This window comes from Apodemus sylvaticus, chromosome 5 (assembly GCF_947179515.1).
Source record: "Apodemus sylvaticus chromosome 5, mApoSyl1.1, whole genome shotgun sequence".
In the NCBI taxonomy this organism is placed as follows: Eukaryota; Metazoa; Chordata; class Mammalia; order Rodentia; family Muridae; genus Apodemus; species Apodemus sylvaticus.
In genome coordinates, this window is record NC_067476.1 from 85,469,955 (window position 1) to 85,488,010 (window position 18,056).

General features: G+C 44.3%; 1 protein-coding gene across 1 annotated transcript in view; it reads left to right on the top strand.

The window, feature by feature from the left end:
• Positions 1–18,056, top strand: part of Abtb2 (ankyrin repeat and BTB domain containing 2) — a 150,770-nt gene that overhangs the window by 22,204 nt on the left and 110,510 nt on the right. The gene's annotated exons all lie outside the window — the stretch shown is intronic.

Consider the following 18,056-nt stretch of genomic DNA (forward strand, 5'->3'; position numbering starts at 1 on the left):
TGAAGAAGGCAGGACTGCAAGTGATAGGGCATCCAAGGAGCTTATAAAGACAAATTCCCTGAGTCCGTGATGGAGTCTGAAGCTGGGATCTATCCATAGACCCTCCTCTCTACATTCACAGAACACTGACAGTATGTCAAGTACAGTGTAAAGAGAGCAGTAGCTGTGAGCAGCTTTGAGCCAAAGGCATGCATTCAGCAGGTTGTTACAGTGCATACTATGTACTCCATACAGAAGACCATGCTAGTAAGCCAGGTTGGAACTAGAGGTTGGCGTGATCCTGGAAGCTGTTTCATTTGGCCTGAGAGCTAAAAAAAACTACAAGTATAAATCTCAGACATCTCATGTCATATGTGACACATGTCAGAGTGTCCCTGAGACCTTTCATCTAAGAAGACATTTCCCAGGGAAATTTCTGCCCACCCCTAAGTGAGATTGTGTTTTTGCTAAACTGCTGGATGTCTGCTAGCTATGATGTTTTAAAGACAAGGGCTTTCTTACTCTGAAAAAGGGTTTCACTTTCTTCCCAGGTAAGTGAGAGAGGTTAGGCAGTAGATCTGTATGGGGAATGAGTACTTTATTAGTAAGAGTTTGTGAGAGAAAGAACACCACTCTAGTATGGAGCTGGAAGAGAAACATGTTTGCTGAGAAGGAGATACCCGCTTGGCATCCCCTGTGTGGCCAGCCATTGCGTAGGGAGCCAGCACGCCAAATTTCTCCAGTTACCATGGGACCCAGACTTTGACAGGAAATCATGGTAGGGTGGGAAGGAATCCAAAATACACATGGCTGGCATACAGGCTGCAGTTAGGAAAGAAGAGAACAGTCCATCTATTTTCCTGAGCGAGTTCTTTAGCTTCAAATGGGGCTGTTCTCTAAGCCTCCCTCTGAAGTAGGTCCATTTTATGGACCTGATTTTCAAGCATGAACTTTTTCCATATTAAGCAATTCTTCTGTGATTAAAGTGGCCCCTTTATATGTTTGTAGAGGGTATTTCTTAGTTCTCTCTCTCTCTCTCTCTCTCTCTCTCTCTCTCTCTCTCTGTGTGTGTGTGTGTGTGTGTGTGTGTGTATTTTAAGTCTACAAACTAAAAAGGAAAAAAATTCTCTTTAGTCATGGAGACACTTTTCTGTCTTTTGGATTTTCCCTGAACTATCTGCTGTAAGCAGCCTGCTGGAAACCCAGCACCCTTCATTTGCTGAGGTAATAACAGGAGGACTTTTGTGGCTGAACTTCCTGGAAATTTCAGCCACCGTGTAAAATGTCTTATCCACAAAGAACCCCGTTCGCATCCTGTCAGTGAGGTCTGTTAAACTGGAAAGCTAGGAAGGGGGATCCTGCTTGGCCGTTTTTGCAAATGGAACTCTGGAAAAGTTCAGCAGGGCCTGACTGTGCATAGCCTGGGACCAGTTCCAGGCCTCCAGAACACTTAACAGGTCGCTATTGATAGCATTTTCCATGAACTACGCAGTCCAGCAGTGTCTTTGAAACCCTCCCATGTTTCTTGGGAAATGTCCTCAACTATTGATGGGAATGGCAATTCTACACAGGGTTTTCATCACTGTGCCTCCTTGGTACCCCTCTTTCTTCTTTTTCTCTTCCTCTTTCTCCCTCTTCTCCCCTCTCTCTTCTCTTCTCTTCTCTTCTCTCTCTCTCTCTCTCTCTCTCTCTCTCTCTCTCTCTCTCTCTCTCTCTCTCTCTCTCTCTCTCTCTCTCTCTCTCCCCCTTCCTTCCAGACTGGGTGTAATTTGTTAGGTACCTTAATGTCACCAAGCTTCTTGCTTTTATCCCTCGTGATGACTCTAACTATAGTTGGTTTAGAAGAGGTGACTAGACCAGCCCTAATAGCAGTAGAGAACCTTATGGTTTTTTACAGATGTCTTTGATATTCTTTCTCTTTTGATATCATAAGCACTGTAACTCACCATTTAACTGTGACTCTATGTAAGTCCCTTGCTACACATTGTGGGGACTAATTTGAGTCTCAAAACCCACCCTGTGCTCTATTGCTATGATTTATTTCCAGTTTACAGATCAGCTGTGGCTCAGAAGAGTTGGTGCTAGTTGAGGATGAGATAAACTGTGCAGCTTCACCTACTCAGAGACCATATTCCTGACCACCATGTAGTACCGTCTTCTTTATACCCTTGCTGCTTCTCAAGAAAACAGAACCACAGAGTACTCCCCTGAGGTCTCATGGCCAAGGAGTAACCCATCCAGGACCGAAAGTACCTTGAGGAACTAGAGGTTTTTTTCTTACCTAGAACTTGTTTATCTGAGCAGTGGCCCCAAGGGAGGTCCCTGGCATCCAGGTCAGCAGCTGTAGGTCAGAAACAGTCAGTCTTAGGCCCATATTCAAGGTGGGTGAGGTGTTCTGGGAGGCCAGGGCACTGTCTTTATATTCTAGGTAATTTGCCTGAAGCTGAGAAGCTGTAAAGTTGCCGCTTTTTAAGTGCACTTCTGTTTAAAGTTTATGTTTCAGGACTCTGCAGGTTGCAGATGCAGGTCAAACCAATTTAAGCAAAGTGAATTTACTGCCTTAAGGTCCTGAGTGGGGCTGGCATCCAATGCTCTGACTTCTGATGTGCTTTGATTCAGCGTTTCAGACACCCTGGCTAGCTATCTCCTCTAAATTTTGCTCTAGATGTGCTTATAAACTGGCTGCAACAACCTTGCCTTTGAAGAACGAAAAGGGCCAAGCTCCTTCCCTGATAGCCCAAACAAAAAACTGTATCTGAGACTGCTTAACTGTGATGAGACTAGTCAGAGTCATGTGTCCATCACTGAACCAATTACTTTAGTCTAGGGTCATGTGCTTTATCTCATAATGCAGAGAGAGGGTAAGGGACCCCGTAGGTCTGAGAATGGTAGGTGGGCTATGGAAAGAAAATGGAGAGATGGAGGTGCTAGTTGAACAAGATAGAAAGTAGAACAGAAAAAAATAACCATAGGGAAATATATCCATCACCCACAAGTAGGCCAGGCAAGAATATTTTTTTTTTATTTGTAGGGTTTCAACCTACCATTAGTAAGTGTACCTTCTTGTTGCTTGGGCATTTATTTTGTGTGTTTGTGTATGGAGCCTGTGTTCATATGGGTGTACATGCACATGGATGTCCTTGTATGTGGAAGCCAGAGGTACCCTGGATCCAGGGTTAAGCTAGGCTGGATGGCTCTCATGTTCCAGAGAGCCTCCCCAGCTCGGAGATTATTAGTGTGTGCCACTATGCCCAGCTTTTTATTAGCTGCTGAGGGATGAAATCAGGTCTTCATGCTTGGGCAGCAGGCACTTCACTAACGGAGCTGTCTCCTCATCCCCAAATCAAAGAGCAATGGTATTCTTCATTTATTTATTTAGTCATTCTTTCTGGCTTCAGTGTATATTTGTTCTAATGGAACTTTTCCCTCTGGAAGAAAAGCTCTTCTTTAGATGAGTACCACTTAAATATTCAGATTGCAGGTTTTAGTGAGAGCCATTTAGACTGTCAATATCTCAAAGACTGTTTTATTTCTGACTTAATGGCATCGTAAATTATGTCAGATGAATTAAAATGCCACTTCTTTCTTTCAGTCTCAGTCCAAGTCATTGCCATCTTGATGTACTTGAAGTTTGAGTGAGACTACTGCCCACTATTACAGAAAAGTCCATCTCACTGATCCTCATGTTTAATCAGTTTCAGATGCAAGTGGAAGGTGCAACCGTATTAGGGACCATGTGTTTTCAGGATCCTGATGGCTGTGTGGCTAATGTGCTTTCCACTGCAGAACTAAACCAGCCAAGGAAGGGTGTTATTAAATGTTCCGTTTGAAGTACCTACAGTTAAGTAGATCCAGATAGAACGACTGTTGAGCCAACCAGGCTACCATGAGTGGTGTGCCCTGTGGCCAGCATCATGGAGGACACAAAGCAGTGGTTTTTGCGGGGCATGAATGATCCCCGTCTACTTGCTATATCCAAGGAATCTGTTCAGCGGTTATTGTGTACACTGTGCGGCTAAATGCCCTGTGTACAGACTCATGTAATCCTCTCACTAATAGCAGGAAGCAGCTAGTAGTGTCCTCATTTTGCAGAGGAAATAACAGAGGCTTAAAGACGCAATCCCCAGTCACCAGGAACGAGATCGTCACATCCAGCCTTGCACCAAGCTCTCTCTAGCTGCAAAGCCCCTGTTGCTCAGTCCCTCACCACAGAGCTGAGAACAGAGACTATCATTGCGGGGTTTCTCACAGGCACAAAAGCACACTTTCCCCTGATAACAGATTTCATCACTCTTGAAACTGGAAGCCTAGGAAGAAAGAAGATTGCTGACTGCTGGAGCCTGCCCCTCCAGGAGGAGGCTAGGCGCAGGGAGAGGAGGGACTGCCAGCCTGTTTGACTCACGTGATCTTACCATCTGTCTAGCTTCTGACTCTCAGCACTGATTCAGTCTGTCTGCAACTCGGAGAGCAAGACCAGGCCAAGGACAAACTAAATCTTGACCCTGGAATTGGGTAGATGTAACATTGCTTAGGGCTGCTGAGGCCGCCTTAGTCTCTCAGTATCTCCATACACTGTTAGCTGACTCATTTGAGAAGGCAGGCAGAGGGAGCTGGAAGTGTGAAGCAGGTTGTGAGGAGTCAGGTCTGGGTCTATATGGTGAGACAGCAGACAGTACATGCTAACCACGGATGTGCCACTGCTCTGTGCACTTGTTAAACCAGACCCAGCCACAATGGGAGAAGCCAAAAACCTAATCCAGACTTTATCCTGGGCATGTCTATTAGATTTTAGAAAAAGGTTTTATTTTTCCCCACATAATTTTCCTTGAAAGAAATCTATATGGGTAAGGGGCAGAGTAACTGTGTGGGCATACCTTTAGAAGTGAGACAGGAGACTCCCTAGGAGCCCACAGGCAATCTAGACTGGGACACCCAGCAGCAGATGGCAGAGACACCTGTCTCAGACAAGGTAGAATATGAAGATGGACAGCCTTGGTTGTCCTCTGACCCCCCCCCCCACTTGTGTACTATGACAGATGAGTGCCTACACATGAGAGCACTCACACACACAATGATACACACAGAAAGACTTCTAATGTAGGTGTAGAGTCCTATGTATAGCATGATACTGAGGAATTAAGAATTTATACATGCTCAGTGCTGGGCTGATAGCTTGTCAGCAAGATCCTGACTCCTGTCACTTTGGGGTTACCTTCCTTTATAAACCAATTATAATTGGAAAGCAAAGTGGCTTGGGAGAAGATAACTGAAAACGGCAAAGGCCTGGAATGCGCTCCAGGCCCTGTCCTGTGTGCCCACTAAGCTGCAGGGAACAGACTGGTGGAGTAGGATGGAAGGTGGGGGATCTCCCTGCATTGCTGTACCCATCCCACTGGAATCGTCCCCTCAGAGGATGTGTTGAATGACAGCTGATGGTGTGATGGCCTCTTTATCCCATGTAATTTTCTCTGCTCTGAAGTGTGCTTTATCTAAGTATAGCCACTCCAGCTTTCTTATGCTTATACAATGTATATTTTCCTATATTTAATTTTAACTACTCCACATTGTATTTTGAGTGAGTTTCTAGTAGACAGCATATAGCCACATTTCATTTATCTGGTTTTGCTCTGTGATTGAACTGTTGGAGAATGCTTGGGTTTAGCTTTCTTCCTGATTTGCTTAAAACCAAGTTCTACCAGTTTAGTAGTATTATTTGTTCTCTTTTTCTCTTCTCTTTCCCCTTCCTTTCTTCTAGGTTATTTGAATATTTTAAAATTAATATTTATTTTTATTTTGTCTGTCTAATGTGTGAGTGTTTTATCTGTACATATGTCTATGTACCAAGTGCATACTTGGTGACCTTGGGGGCCAGAAAAGGACATTAGGTCTCTTGGAACTGGAGTTATAGATAGTTGTAAGCCACCACATGGCTTCTGGGACTCAAACCCATGTCCTTGGCAAGAGCAACAAGTACTTAATCACTGAGATATCCATTCTGTACATATTTGAATATTTTAAATATTCCACTTAATTTGGTTTATTGTGTTTGGATCATATCTTTGGAAATTTTTTTCAAATGAGTGCTGTAAAGATTAAACATGCACATGCATATATAATACTTATACACATGCGTATTTCCTCAGCGAACTTAGATTTAATATGTTCCTATACAAGTAAAATGTATAACAGACTCACCACCTCTTACCGTCTATATAAAATCTAACTTTGAAGGATGGTAGGCTAGCCTACCGATCAAATGTATAAAGAGATAGATTTAGAAGGAATAAAGAATTGGGTCTACCTCACTCATTCACTTAGTAAGCGTTTATCCAACATTTTACCTGGCAACAGAATCCCCACCATCCTGAGTTGTATGATCTGCAGACTAATGATACAGAGACAGCCAAAGGGCCCCTCAAGGGAGTCCCCCCACCTGTTCATGACAAACCTCAGAAGATGCTGGTAACAGGCAGTGCTATTTAAATAACCTTCAGGAGGCTCAGTGCCTTCAGTGGTCTGGCAATACTGTTTGCCATAGCTGAGGTTTATTTGTTCCAGTAAGTTTTGTATTTCCTAAAGAGTCAGAAGTAAGCCTCTGGGAAGTACTGATAGATAACAGTTAAAACTGATACCTGACTTAAAGTAAGAATGAATGTCAGCTAGCCATCACAGATAGACCAAATCTAGTCCAGTGATAGTTGTCTGGAGTAGTGTGTTGAATACGGACTCAGGAGGAAGAATTTAGGAATCCACTGGTTATGCCTGCCATGGGCCCAGGATCAGTGACTGGAACTGTTGTCTGTGGGTTTATTTACCATTAGCAAAAGGTTACAGTAAGCCTTGGATTTTAATTATAGTGCAGTAATAATAGCTGTCGTCATAAGTTTGTTGTGAGGATTAAATAAGAATGTAGTTATGTGCTCATTAAATGCTGGTCATTCTGCTTAGTGCTAGTAAGAGATTTTAAAATGAGAAAAAACCTCCAGTGCCTCATGCTGATTTTGGCACTGGAGAGATAAACTGATACACTTCTATGGAGGTTGTTTTAAATGGAGGGAAATAGGCAGTCACTAGTAATAAATATAGTGACGTAACTTCAGTTGTCATGAGAGTACTGAGCACAAACAAAAACAGACTAATGAGATAAGGAAGAGTGGGGGGGAGGACAGCCCCTTCGAGAGGGTAAGGACGGAGCAGAGGCAGGATACAAACATCTGGAAGAATGCTGAAGAAGGGAAGGTGAAAGGCTTCGGGGCCTTGGGAGGACCAGGACCAGCCGCGTGGCACCATTAGCTTTGGGGGGGGGGGGGCATAGTAAAAGATAGCATGCTTTACTTCGTAAACACTTTTGGAAGTTATAGTGTAAGATTTTGAAACATTAAAAAATTAATAGCGGAGTAATAGAGCATCTGCCTTGCATGTGCAAGGACCTGGATTTGGTCTCAAGAGCTATCTCTTCCCCCTTAAAAATCATCCTGATTGTACTTGGTGTGTTTTTTTCTAAATGGAGTTGCTTCTACTTTTCCGGTTGAGCCCCTGCTGTACATGGCACACTGCTATAATTCATCTAGAAACATCTGGCGAGGCTTGGCTTCTGTGAAATGTGAAATGGGAAGTTGTTCCTTCCCTCCTTGCAGGGACTCAGCAGAATGTAAGACATCTCCAAACAGTAGCACTCTGTGAAGTCACATCCACTTTGGTGCATGTGGCTGGAAGAAAGATGCAGGTGTGGCTGGAGAGTCTGGGGAGCTTGCATTTGAGGCTAGCAAGCAGGGGCGCTGTGTTCTCGGGGTTGGGGAGAGCAAGCTGGGCTTGCTTAAAAGAGAAGGTCTTGAATAATTTGGAGAATTCTGCAAATTCTCCTTGTGCGGACCCACATCATCTATCTGCATCCCAGAGGAGTTAGCAGTCAGTAATGTCTGAGTGAGAGAATACTTCTATCTTTTCAACCTACCCTACGGTCCCTTGAGCTTCAGATCCTTCTTTTCTTTGGAGGAAAAGGAATCTGCTACAATGAGGCATATCCATTAAAGTGACTTTTTGTAATTCTCTATACATCTGTAGAGCTGGGGTTGAAATAGCCTATGATATTTCAAACTGAGGATGATCCAGGGACATGTGCTCACCACCAGTGGAACTTCTCCCATCTAACATCCTTAAAGAAACATGCTCCTTCTCAAAGACCGCAGTACTTCACAGAGCCAGAATGGAATTCCTGTTTGGATCACCAATGCATATGGTGAGAGAGACAGACATAAAATATGTTCAGCTCCATTCATAGGGAGCTCGGGGAGTGAGCGGTGTTGGTGGAATGAAAATAAAATGCGATAGTATGTATTGGGAATTAGTGTGCTCCTGGTACCACGCTATCTGTTTTATATCCATCAGTTTGTGAGTATCTCAGAAATGATGCCATCTAGCTTCCTGATGGAATACTGAGGCTTGATTTGTAGCTGTTCTGAATGTAGGGTCCCTCTCCACTGCCACCTGGATACCAGCCAGCCCTAGCTAGTCATAGATGACCCGTGCTCCCATGACAAAGTCAGAGAAAGGCCAGAATGACTTTGTGGAGGGCTCCATGACCTCCAGCTGGCGGTCACATAAAGTGAATGAGAGATGGGAAAGGAGGTGGGAGCCAAGACTGCTTTGTAAGCCAGGCCCAAAGTTAAGCCGCATGGCTCACTGCTTTGTCCCTTGCTCTTCTGAAGTTTAGGATAGTCTCCAATCTGGTGTTGTGTTGTTACTTGGTGGGGGCTGATAAGATGCTGTCCCTTAACTGCAGGACCCTTTGCCGTGAGCCTTGCTAAGATAAGGCAAGGCTCTGGCACCAACATTCCAGGCTAGGAAGAAGTGCCTCTGGCAATGCTGCTGGCTGAAGCTGCAGAATGAGCAATTCCATAGAAGATATATGAGCTATCTTCCTTAGCTGTGTGATGGTACTTAATATTTCTCCATCAAAGCATCTTGTTTATCTAAACAGTGGTATTTACAAATTACCTTTGACTGCCAGTTAAGCTGCCCAATGAAGATCCGAGAGCCACAAGTTGTTTCTTATCATGTCATGGGTCTAACGCTGCTAACTTTGAACCCTGCATTCTGATTCTCCAGCTGGAACTGAATAGAAAACAATCCCCTGGGATTTTGGACTCTGTACTTAATGAGTGATTCACAACAGCAAACTCACCTGCTTTCAGACAGACCAGAAATCTATACTGAAATCTTGATGACTATAACATTGTGTATTTAATACCTAAAACTTTAGTGTCATTTCCTGGCTCTGCTAAAAGCTCACAGCGACTTCATGCTGGTCTCTTGGGTCTTCAGCCCCCAGTTTTCCTCCTTGAGAAGATGTCGAGACATGTTTTTCTAGGATTACCTTTCAAATGAGTGAAGCTGACCAACAGTATCTTCTCCTTCTCCTCCTCCTCCTCCTTTTTCTTTTAAATGCTGTGATCCTAAAGACTGGGTAATTTATAAAGCACAGAGGTTTATTTGGCTTTTGGTAGGCTAAAAAATAGTCCAAGTGTATGGGCCTGGCATCTGTGCAACATCTGGTAAAGACCTTTTTTGTTGCTTCATGACTTGGAAAGTATCATATGGCAAGGCAGAGCAAGCATGCCAGAGAGCTGGATGAGAATCTGAAGACAGGGTGGTGGTATCAGAGGGCAGGGTTCCTAAGCCAGGCTTTATCAAGCAAACGTGGGAGTATAAACTGGTGGCATGAGTGACAGATTGAATCCACTCAAGGAAAGGCCGTATTTGTATTGACCACGTGGTGGTAAATGCTGGGAAGTACTGCATGAATTTCTGATAGGAATTGCTCTGGCCCTCTGCTCTGAAACTGCATGCTGGTAGGGCGAATCGATCCACCTTTGGAGCCCCTTTCAACCTGAATATGTCATCCATAGGAACTTGGGATGTGAGACCAGAGGGACCCAAATGTTTGCCAACCTTTTCATTCTTTCCTATGTATGGTCTAGGTTTCCCCAGTGAGGCCATTAGCATGGAAGGACAAGAACTGTACCCTAAATGCACCCTCAATGTACTAATGCCTTGTGTGCACAGGTCCTTTGTAGACCCTAGGTAAGTTAACTAGTGTGCAGACACAGGAGAGCTCTGCTTATTCTTTGGAGCTTGGTGGGAAGCCTTTTATCTACAGCTTTATCATATTTGGGTTATGTGAAGATTTTTAAAATATATATATTTTTATGCTCACAGATTATCTGTAAAATTTGGGCTCCAGTAAGACCAATGGAAACAGTATCTTGGCATTGCTATTTTCACAGCTTTTCAAAAACCTATGCCATACATGTTAATATGGTGGCCCAGAGTGTGATAAGACCACATGCTGCCTAGGGTTGGGTGTCCTCAGCTGAGAACTGTCTTCCTGCTGTCTGTCCTGTGGCCTCTCTCTTACCTCCCCCCACCTCATCCAGGGAGCAGCTGGAGGCTAGGGGTCAGGTTCCATAATGCCACCTGGTTGAAGCAGAGGCCTCTTGAGTCTTTTGCCCTGGTCTGACTAGTCTGATCACTTGGTTCCAAAGTTGATTCTTGTCATGTCAGCTGTTGGGTCAAAGGGTAACTTTTTTTTTCTTGCCTCTAAATTTTAATTATAGACATGTAATAAGCAGCTTGATACTGGTTATTTGAAATTGCTGTGTAAGCTTGCTGATATAAATTATTCTAAACCACTGTGTCCTTCTCCATGAAGGGAAGGCTCTTGCCAGCTTGATGGCCCTAGAGGCTATCGAGTTCTGCAGTATGTCAAAAGCACTAACTAGGAAGTGTCAGGAAAGACCTGGAAAGCACAGAGGGTGGCAGCTTCAGTCATTCCTGGTAGGAAAAAGGAAATAAGGTTGGAGGGGACCTATGCACATACACATGAGAGACATTGCAGAAAAAACCCTCAGGGCTGTGCCAGCCAGACTGATCCTTCCCTCCCCGCTGAGGTTGAGGAAAAGCTGTGAGTGCCTGTGAGGAGGAATGAAAACTAGGAACCCAGAGCATCTCCAGAGCCTTTATAATTGTTTCCATTCCTCCTCCAAAGGTCTGTATTCCCTAAAGTTTTCTGGGCTCTCAAGCATGGCTTTGTATTGTCTTAAGGAGCTCCCAAAGATGACTTTTAAACCTCCAGAGAGCCAGACTGTAGTTCCCAGCTTCTCAGAGCTCAAGACGAGGAGGGCCCTGGACACAGGTGATTTCAGAGACTCATCTCTCCTGGTTGGCAGCAACCAGCCAGCCTGAACTGGGCATGTAGCCAGTGAAACCCAGGAAGCTCGGCATGCTGGTTTAATCAGGAGGCTTGCTCGGTGGTAATTGGGGCTCCTCGAGCACAGATCTGGTCTCACTTAGGTTTCCAAATGCCAGGCATGTTTGTTTCCATGGATAGAGTGTCTGCAGCTCACGTGGCTACATGCAAATGCAGACTATCCAGAAGGCAGCCCCACTCGCTCCCTGGTGTGCAGTCTTTTCTTTAATGTGGAATTTTGAGCTCTTCTGGAAGGGATTTTTCCAGTCTTTGTATTTTGCAAGGAACGTAAGATAATACGTGGCAGTCTTTCTGGAGAAGTCGTTTAGAGATGGACCGAACTTGCAAAATAAAAACTGTTGGAACCGTCACGTGGCTGATTACACACCCTATAAGCTGGGTGTCTCCCTTGGCTTCTCAGAGCAGCACAGGCCTTGTGGCCAGGCAACCTGTGCAGTCTCGTACATCCTCAGAATGAATGAGCCTTGATATTCTCAATAGTTTCTGACCCCCATTACTCCCATGTTCATTTTGCCTAGGTGTTGCAAATTCTACCAAAATAAATACATGAAAATTAATTAATTAATTCCAGGCACTAATGGTGGATACCAGGGTGGCAGTTAGACTCTACAACTTATCAGCCATATATACTCTGGAGTTGAAAGAGGCACTCAAAGGAGACCTATCAGACCCAAAGTTATGGTGCAGGAAAAGATCAGGCCCCTGAAGCACTGAGTACAAAGTATGCCCCACAGCAGGCCTTTAAAACACACCTCTGAGTGGCCTTGTAGCCACTTCTGTTTCATGCAACAAATACTACTGAATGCCTGCCACCAACCAGCAACCTTCTTCATTTCCCTGAGGATTTGGGGACACTGGATATTAAAGTGTCAGGTAGTATTTCTCTTTGCTGTCTTGCACAAGACCTTCCCCTTTGCTTTTGTAAATGGGACCTTGAACTTTCAGCCTGCAGAGCATGTTTACTTGTTCACTCTACTTCAGGCAGTACCTAGTGCCAGGCACAAACCAGGTCATGCCCTGGTGACCTGTCCCTAAGATCTGGGTACTGTTCTGAGTATTACCAAGTGCTGACTCATTTCTCCATAAAGTTTCAAAGGTCAGTTGTTGCTCTGTTTAACAGATGAAAGAGCTGAGGTAGATGAACCTTCCCAGTGGCATCTTCCTTGCTCATATGGCCTGGCTGATACCATCTTTGTAAAGTGTGTACATGGTAACAACTCATTGCATCTCCTGGGATGTTTTGAGTTGAGTGTTCCCAAGTGACCAGGAGGTAGACACAGTTCATGCTATAAACTGCTGTTCTTCTGAGATTAGCGTCCCTTTTGAGCCAGGTGGCCTGCAAGAAGCTACCAGACACTTTAAAGAATGTCATCAGACCATATCTTACCCAGGCGACCACTGAGGTGCACAGGACCTAGCCAATAGGAGGGCCCATCTGTAAGCCAGTCCTAGAGCCAGCACCTCCAATTTGAGGGTGTCTGATTATCCTCTTACTATCTTCCCACTGCCAGCCACTCTCTAGCTGCTGGCCTCATTCTAGAGAAGGTTCCAGAATCCCTTGAGCAAGAAAGTGTACACAAGTTCCTGTATTAATTATTCCACCAATAATACATTATCATTAATGCTTTCAGTCTCTAAGTCATTCCCAAATCAAGAATCACGTCTCCATTTTAGTGTATGTAGTTTCACTTGTTAAGAAATGGCCTTAAGAATGTGGGTTTGGCAATGCTTAGGTCTGTATTAGATGCCTAGCTCTGGTAGCTTTAGAAACTAACACTTTAGAAACTACAGTTTTCCCCCTGTAGAAATATTGGTAGAACCTATTATACATAGTTCATAGACTAAATATTGGGTTGCATGAAAATAGTTCATATATATTGTAAGTGCTCAATAAAGCGCTAAGTTGCTGCTAGATATTCTCAGATACCAGAGTAGCCTTTGGGAAGGAGTTTGTTTTAAAATGGGAATTGTGAGGACAACAAACTCATTTGTTGATAGACTATTTTATTATCTTAGATACAATGTTGCCAGACTGGCCTTAGACTCCCAAGTGCTAGTACCACAGGTGTCTGCCACTGCTCTAGGCTAGAGTGTGGTTCAGCACAGAAATGGTAAAGTACAAAACTCCTTCCCCAGGAGAAAAGCAGCTCTTTGTGAACCCTTTCAATGTGTTCATGGAGTTCCTGTCAGTCCTCCAGGCAAACCCTGAGACTGATCACCACCCTGATTGCCACACAGAAAATATCCAGTTTTGCCAGTTCCAGCCCAGATCTTCTACCACAAGCCTGGTGTCCCTTACTTTTTGAAGACATTCTAAAAATAAGCAGACAATAGGGTTTTCTCAGGGATTCCAGTGTAAAGGAATCAAACAGGGACCAGTGGCTAATGGACATTTGCAACCAATTTGGGGTTACTTTTACAGGCAGAGCCACCTACCATTCACAGGATTCCTGTGAGCACCTTTTCTGAATGGAGGGAAATAAAAGTCCCACCCCAGCACAGTAGCTGTTTGATTGCTTTTTTTGCAGTGCTTGCTCCCCACTTTATAGCATGACTCCTTCTCAAAAGAGAAATGTGTAATAATTACCCTAGTGTAGAGTGTGAGAACCAGGGCTGCACTTAAGTAATAACCTCCTATTGAAGGTGGGCACCTTGTTCACGTATCACACACACAAAATGTACTTTTTGTTTTTGCTTGCTTTGTAGAATGCAGTCAGTTGCTGTTCCTGAAGTGTGTTCCTCCTCAGTTACAGAGACAGTGTTCTCAGTAGCTGAGAACACTGTCTCAGTTCTCTAGTCTTCTACACCTGGCTTTGGGGAGGCTGAAGGTTAGTTAAAGCATCCTTTGAATTCCAGGATAAGCTTTTCTTTTAGAGAAAATATGTTTGGATCAGTTTTGAGAGTCCTCTAAGGGTAACTATGACAGCTGAGGCCTTGTCCTGGCCACTGTGCTGTCCTAGGGAGTAAACCCCACCTTCAGAATTTTTAGACTTCTTGGCGGCAGATAAATTTAGAAGCACTTGTAATGTGCCTTTCTGGGTTTGTAGCACGGAAGTGCTATGCTCCTGTCAGCTTTCCTTCATGGGTCAGGTCCCTGCAGCCTTTCCGGTGCCTGACAAGCTTAGGTGTATGTGAGACCTGCCAGGATCTCCCAGGATAAGAACCAGGGGAAGCAAGCAGCCCAGTGAGGTGAAGAGGCTCAGGAGAGAGACTAGCCCTTGGAGAGGAGAAACGACCACTGCCAAGTTTTTCCCAAGCTAGTAAGACCAACTGGTACCCTCCTTTGGAACCTTGGCTAAAGAGAGGCCGTAGACAATTGCCTGTCTTCTAGAAATATTATGCAGTGGGTAGTGCTTGTTCCAACACTGTTTCTGAGATAGGAAGAGACCTGTATGGAAGCTGATGAGTAGTCACGGGCAAGGCAAGACAAGCCCAGTGAAGGTCCCCGGTACTGGAGAGCATGACAGATTTGGAAGTTGTCTTGAGATTGGAAGAGTGGGCTTAGGTTGTCATGCCTATTCTCAGCAGGAAAGAGGTTGGAAGGGAGGGAAGAAGGGAGGGAGACAGAAAGGGAGGGAAAGAGGGAGAAAAAGAGGGAAGGAGGGAGAAAGAGAGGGAGGGAGGGAGGGAAGGAGGGGGGAGGGGGATCATGATTGGGAGGAGAAACTGAGTGTGGGATATCCAGTAAAGTAGTAAGTTAAAGGTTGGGTGGTGGATCTAAAGGAGAGGGAGGATTCAGAAGTCATCAGTCCACATGTGCACGAGCAGTACCCTGAGGTGCTACATTTCCAGCTCTTCCTGGCTGTCAGCCCTCTCCTGCCTTATCTGAGGGTCAAGCATCCTGTGTTTAGCCCCCTTTAGAAACAAGATACAGTCCCCATGGGTGCTTGCACCTGATAGGGTACTGCAGGAAGGCTCCTCTCCCATACTCTGTCTCAGTCTCAAGGGCAGCTCACAGGATACCATAGTTGGGGGGGGGGGGGATGTCTCAGTTTGTTAAGTTCTTCCTCCATTCAAGAATAATCTAAAACTATGAATGCAAATTGAACAAAAGTGAATTTGTAAGTAAAGAAAAATACCACCAAATACTTGTAAAAGCTGACACCGGTCAGACTCCAGGCAGATCATTAACACATACAGCACACTTTAACAATACTTTCCCCCTACATTCATTGACCCTGATGACATCATCACATTCCATTGGGCCCCACTCCCATTCCTGTGTATATGCACAGGAGTGTGCAGAGACCATGTTTCGGGCATGAACATGCAGAAGCTAGAGGATGATGTCGGGTACTGTCTTTTACCAATCTATGCATTATCGCCTTGACACATAGCTTCACTCAGCTGAAAGCTCACTGCACTGGGCGGGCCGGCCAGCCGGCTCCTGAGAACTGCCTATTTCTGTCCCTGCCATGCTTGGTTGTGTATGTGGGTCCCAAGGATTCGGATGGATATCCTCATGATTGCACAGGATGCACCCACTTAGACATTTCTTTAGTCCATTCTGTGCTGATTTTTAAAGGAGTAATTTAATCTTCCTTTTATAAGAGGTAACCGAGAGTTTTTACTTTTCTTTTGTCACTTTAAAAAAAAACAAAAAACCCTGTATTTTACCTTCATAACTCATTATGGATGACTTTTAAAAAAAGAATTGTTGTCAATTTTTGGGAAACCCTATCACCATTTCAGTGTTGAGCTATCAAATTTGGTTCTACAGATCAGCTTCTGACTCTCCTCCACTCACTCATTTCTCCTCCACTCCTAATCTGTTTCTTAGGTTGAGCCTGAAGTATACTTTATTATATGAGCTCTGACCCTGTACCTATGCATCATGGCACATTTGGCAATTGGGGATCTGGATGTCATCGATGCATCCAGGTATTGTAGATGAAAGTTAATGACATTAACTCTGTTTGGAAGTGACCTTTTACCAGTCAGCCCAGCATAACTGTGTCCTCAGTTCAGTTTCCCTTCCCTCTCAGTCCCAGAACTGCTCACTTGATTCATGGGTTCAAGTAGTTGTGGATAGGGACAGCAGTCTTCTCTGACTGTAATTAGTCTTACCTGGATCCAGTGGGAACACACAGCTTGCTGTCTTCTGATGGTTTTGGAGGACCCTGTGCAAGACAGAGCTACCTGAAGTTCAGTCTTTCTTAACTTCATGATAACTATGTCTCCACTACAGTCTCAACTCATCAGACCACAGGGGCAGTTTCCAGAGTCCTATAAGCACCCAGACTTTGTGTGTACAACAAAACTTTAACTCTTGAGGACAGAGGTTTTTGAAGTGTAATAGTGACTTTCCTGTTTTCATGTGAATGTGTCTCTGATGACTCAAGGTCATAGTGTGAGTATTCCTATAGTGTCGTGCAGTCAGGAGTAAGTCACCAGATGTTGATCCTGATGCTAAATGGCCCACATTTTAGTCTTAAGTCTTAATGTCTTTTTCTATTTTTATAAAGTTTTAATCTCTAATGCTGGTAGCTCTCATTTCTTGCTGTTTAGAATAAGCTGTGGTCAAGAAATAAAACCAACCAGCTTTCTTCCTGCTACCAGTACACTCACTTGAGTAGTTGGTAAGTGTAGAATGAGGGTTCAGGAGATGTACAAGTACTTATAATCTTGCTGTACATCAAGAGCTGTAAGATCATCACATGTCCACTTCTGACTCTGGCAGTGACCTATGAGGTAGGCACTGATGTTATTCGCATCCTGCAGGTAAGAAGGCCAAAGAAGAGACATTAAGTAACTTGCCTGAGGTCAAGAGATGACAGGCAAGGGATCTGTTGTACACTGGGTCTGAAGCTGTACTCTTACAATGCCTTTAGTTTTTTCGGTATGTAATCTCCTATTTCGAAATATCTTTGGAGGAAGTGTGGACAGAACTGTATTTAACAATGAGGAACAACAAGGCTTGGAGAGATGCTCTGGCTGAGACCTGATTCCAAAGCACTATATCCTTAATTCCACCGTATTGAGTCTTAAAGATGCATCCAACTGTGGGACTAGGTCAGACTCATAAATTCCAATGAGAAGGGAGCCAGGCCAGCAGAGCACAGACTCTGTCTCTAAGGAAACAATCATCTTGAAAGTGTGTAGAAATTGTGTGCAAAGAGGGGACTGTGGTGTGAGACGAGGCACCTTCCCCCGCCCAGAGCTGTGATTAGTGTCATGGCGTTCTTATTGACTGCTCACTCTTTCATCATTTCCTGGTGAGTTCTGGACATTGGAGATTACTCAAGAGCTGGGTACTGGGATGTGATATTGCATTCTCCACAATGTTAGTCATAACTCAGGCTGTGCACATAAGGAGATGGGGAAGGACTGGACCCAGGCTGTGCACATAAAGAAATTGGGAAGGACTGAACCAGGTCATGCACATAAGAAGATAGAGATAGGAAAGGACTGGATAAATATGGATCTAGTTGAGAAACTCATTGTTTCTCAGTTCTGATAATGAGTTTTTTTTAAAAAGTGGTATAGTTCTTGGTGATTGGTTTCTGACCCAGTGACTTCTTTTCCATGAGCAGTGGATGATACTGAATGACTCCTGGTGTCAGAGGGAGGGCTGACACCTCTATTGATCAGTACACCCAGGAAACTCCATATATCTTTCTGAGTGTTTCTTAGGACACCAGATTCTGAGGACTCCGTCTTCCATGACTCATGTAGGGAAGCCTGTTCCACATATCCCCACACAGACTCTTCTTGAACATTCCTATGTCTTCCTCTTTTCTTTTCTCTTTTGGAAGCCCCCTCCTATGCTTGCTGTGTGGCCAAAAAAGTAACCAAGTACCATTTCAAT